Source organism: Triticum dicoccoides, chromosome 3B (assembly GCF_002162155.2).
Source record: "Triticum dicoccoides isolate Atlit2015 ecotype Zavitan chromosome 3B, WEW_v2.0, whole genome shotgun sequence".
Classification (NCBI taxonomy): Eukaryota; Viridiplantae; Streptophyta; class Magnoliopsida; order Poales; family Poaceae; genus Triticum; species Triticum dicoccoides.
The window spans coordinates 37,586,166-37,590,894 of NC_041385.1; positions in this window are offsets into that span (position 1 = coordinate 37,586,166).

Below are 4,729 nucleotides of genomic sequence, written 5' to 3' on the forward strand. Positions count from 1 at the left end.
AACGATGTTGGTCTCCTACCCCCTCCGGCTGCGCCACTACCCGACAAACTCTCTTGAGGCCACCAAAATTTACCAAGTTAAAAGAGCGTTGTCATCGAGGCCACCCCAAACCCTTGAAGCGTTTTGTCGAGGCCACCCCAAACCCTTGAAGCGTTGTCTAGGCCATCCCAAACCCTAGAGAAGCAGCATCGAGGCCACTAACATGATTCCTTATTGTGATTAGCTAGCTAGTTCTACGTTTGCCACTAATATATATCCATCTGTACCATGTTTGAATAATAATTGACATGTTGTAAATATTTTCAGAAACTATGGAGCACTACCAAGACGAAGCAACATAAGCGATGTTGGGGGAGATAATCGCAGAAGGAACTGATGTCGTTGCGTCATTTTCCAACGACGCCGTTGGTCAGGAAGGACTAGGTGAAGAAGAGGGCTATGTTCATGATGGCTCCGGCCCATTAATGCCGGTACAAGAAGAGGGCTATGTTCATGATGGCTCCGGTGATGACCCAATGGAGGTACAAGAAGGAGACCATGCTGACTGCTCCGGTGACCGGACCGAGTCCGGCCAGGTACATATATATTAGTTAAGCCCGTGCTGACTAGTTAATTGATGCATTCATTGTTTTGGTATATGTACACATATTAATTAACTCCCGTCTTTCTTCCCATTTCTAGCCCTCCGGATCGAGCACAACTTCGGTAAGGAGACGAGGCCCGAAGAAAAAGTTGAGCTCGGATGAAAAGTTTGAGATCATAGCAATCGCGCGCGACGGCGAACCGATTGAACCCATCCGGACAAAGAACGTATTTGTTGCTCAGTGCGGGGTTCTTGTTAGGGACAAGATCCCGATCAGCATCCACCAATGGTATAAGCCTAAGGAGGAAGACCCTCAGGTGTCTTATGTCAATGATATGCAGAAAGATGATCTTTGGACTGAGCTGAAGGCAAATTTCACCCTACCGCCAGAGGAGGATCCGGAGAAGCCAGTTAAAGAGCAACTAATCAAGTCTTGTGCTCTTAAGAAGATGGCAGGCCTATTCAGGAGGTGGAGGAAAGAGCTGAAAAAGTTTGTCGCCAAAGAAGAGACACCATAATTCATCGGCAAATATGAGAAGATCAGAGATCACTGGCCCGCATTTGTGACCTACACGACATCGGAAAAGAGTAAGAAGATGTCGGCGACAAACAAGCAAAATGCTACGAAGAAGAAGTTTCACCATCGCACGGGGCCAGGTGGCTACCTGCAAGCCCGGCCTAAGTGGTCCAAGGCTGAGAATGATCTGCTTGATAAAGGGATCGAACCGGAGACAATGCAATGGCCAGACCGTTGCCGGACTTGGTTCTTCAGGGCTGGCGGAACCTTGGACCCTATAACAGGGAAGTGCCGTTGGACGGACGAGCAACTGAAAACACCAGTCATAAGGCTTCGGCAGTATATCCATGCAGCGCAGCAAGGGACGTTCATTCCAGACAGGGAGAAGGACGAGCTCACAATGGCCATCGGGAATCCTGAGCACCCTGGACGGACACGAGGCACGCCAGGCTCCATTCCATGGAAGGTTGGTTTTCCGGACGCAGGGGGTTACAAAACCCACGAGAGGAGGAAGAAACTGGAGCAGAGCCAACTGCAGGCGCTGCACGAAAGGGTAATGGGGCTAGAGGAACGAGAAGCAGATCGCAACAAACGACCTGCCGAAGCTTCCCCCGAAGCTACCCCGCCATCTCAGCAGAGAAGCAGCGTGGCTTCCACCGAGCTGCTTCAGCCGGAGCATGTCTTGACTGCTCGTGCCAGCTATCCCGTGGATGCTACAAGGAGGCTCAAAATTGCCACCTTATGACGCGATGGATGAATTTGAAGGTCAAGGCGGCTGTTGGCTCTGTTTATCCTACTGAACACGGTGCAACTTTTCACTGCCGGCTGATTCCAGAAGGATATGCTAGGGTGATGGTGGATGAAATAACAGAGGGATTTGAGGACCTCCAGCTTGAATACCCTACCGGTGAAGGGGAGACTAGGTTGGGTTCTTCTCTAAAGACTCCATGCCTATGGCGGAAGGAGCTCATCAACCTTCCGAACTGCATGCCTCCGCCTCCTCGTCCTCCTTCGGCGAGTCAGGGCACTCTGCCTCCTCCACCGCCTCCTCCACCTCCTCCGGCGAGTCAGGGCACTCCGCCTCCTCCACCGCCTCCTCCTCCGGCGACTGATGATCAGGGCACTGGGCCTCCTTCTCCGACGCGTGGCGGAACTCCGCGTCCTTCTCCGTCCGCGCCGGCGCGCCCGAGCAGCCAGCAACCTCCTCCTTCTCTGGCGCGTGATGGCACTTCGCCTGCGCCGGCGCGCCCGAGCAGCCAGCAGCATCCTCCTTCTCCGGCGCGTGGTGGGACTCGGCCTCCTTCTCCGCCTGCGCCGGCGCGCCCGAGCAGCCAGCACCTTCCTCCTTCTCCGCCTCGCCAGCAAGGGCGGAAGAGACCCGCCGCCGCCCCGGCTGCTCCGGTGCATCATAGTCCTTCTCCTCCGCCTCGTAAGCAAGCACGAAAGAAGACAGGCGCCGCAACCGCTCCGTCTGCTCCGGCGTCTAGCAATACAGCCAGCAGAGGCGGGAGGCAATACAGATACGGTCCACCTCTCAAGCCTCTAGAGAAGTTACCGTACGAGAGGACCGAGGAGGAAAACGCGACGATCGTGCGGGCCCACGTGAAGGACTTCTTTGAAGGGGTGAAAGCAAAGAGACATCCACCTCCGGAGGAGAAGGTAGATCCGGTGAAAGCAAAGCGCAGTATCGAAGCCCTGAGGAAACCACCGAAGTCTCCGCCGAGAACCAACTATGAGCGCATTACTGAACAGACATCTCTCGAAGTGGAGCGGTCGGGAAGTATTGTCAGTGATAAAAGGTTAAAAGAACGAGCAGCTGGGAAAAAAATTGCCCATCTCGGCGAACAAGCACATCAATCGTGCCCCCCGCTCAATGTGTCTAGCGGCGACATCGTCGCTAATGCTCCAGGGACGGTGGCCGGTTATGGCAATCTTGGAGATTACCTGCCTGACGATCAACTTCCTGATTTCTTGGAGGTGGACGAACACAAATACGAGTACGGGAAGCCTCTCGTCAAAGATGAAAAATCTCTGACAACTATGATGCGAAGATTCCATAATTGGTACATGAAAACCTGTAGAGAGTCTGGGGGGACGAATGCTTTGTATCTGAATATTAAAGAGGAGCACGACCTCATTGGAACTGATCTGTTGACTGTTCCATTTGACGAGTTCTTCGCGTTCTTCAACCAAAAGGCCCTAGATAAACTAACGGTCTTTTGCTACTGTCTGTAAGTACTATTTCTATCATTGAGTCTCTATATATAGCTCGGCTCTTTCATTGCATGTATTTATAAATAATTATCCTCACTATATTATGCAGATTGAAGATCGTCGAGTGCAAAAAACAAGAAATTTATGATATTGGGTTCATTAACACAAATATCATAGATGAATTTCTGGTTAAAAAGGACGCCGAAGAGGCCGAGGGGTACTTGCTACAATCGTTGGTCAAAAATCAAAACAAAGATTTAATACTCTTTCCTTACAACTTCCAGTGAGTGTTACTGTCGTGTGCATATTCGGTTTCCTTTATTACTCGAGCGAGGTTATAGTAATGTAATTGATGAGCTATGCATGCGTGCGCAGATTCCACTATGTTCTTCTGGAGATTAAGCTTGAGCGGGGAGTAGTAAACGTCTTAGACTCGAGACGAAAAGATCCCCAAACCTATGCGGACATGACTAAAATACTCAACAAGTTAGTTCAATCGATCATTTATCGCGCCATATCGGCAACTTTTTGTTCATTTCCTGATATCTCAAGTAATAATAATTATTTTCTTTGTCTTGCAGGGTTTGGAAACAGTTCACCGCAGAAGTTCCGGGACTGCCGAAGGAGCTACGATATACATACCCAAAAATAAGTACTACTAGCTAGCTAGTTGCACGCATCTCCCGTTGATTCTATAGCTGTACTTTCATCAATGCCATTTATAATGCTTCATTATCAGTTTGATTGACCTCTATTTCTCGTAAAGTGCTTGTGGCAGGAACAAGGAAATGATTTCTGTGGATACTACGTGTGCGAGTTCATCTACAACGCGACTTTGAAAAATAAGCGGGGCTACTCTAAAAGACAATATGAAGTGCGTAAGCAATAATATTCACAATTTCATTTTTTACACCATCATTTCTGTTGAGTTTTATTCATATATGTATTAACCCCCTTCTTCAAATTAGACGTGGCAGATGCGGGATGAACTCCTAGAACAAGATCGCATGAAAGCAATTCAAGAGGAATTGGCGGGATTCTTTCTTGACCACGTCATCAGTAAAGCCGGAGAATATCATGTGGAAATTGATTTCAATTGCTAGGGGATTGTAAGAGATTTTACATATTCTATATGTATGTAGCCAGTAGCGTCGGATAGATAATACGAAAACTTATTGTTCGACCAATCTCTCGGAGAAGGAGAGGTCGATCGAGCATTTCTCTCAGTATGCATGACGAACTTCTGTACTTAATGGTTCCCTTCATTTTTTTACTAGCTAGCGTGTCGAGGGCCTCTCTATGTACATTACGTAGCGTCGACCAAGCACGGACATAAGAGAGAACAGTTCTCTCTATTAATTAGCTAGCTAACACAATATATTAAACACCTAAATTAACCCCCCAAAACCCCAACC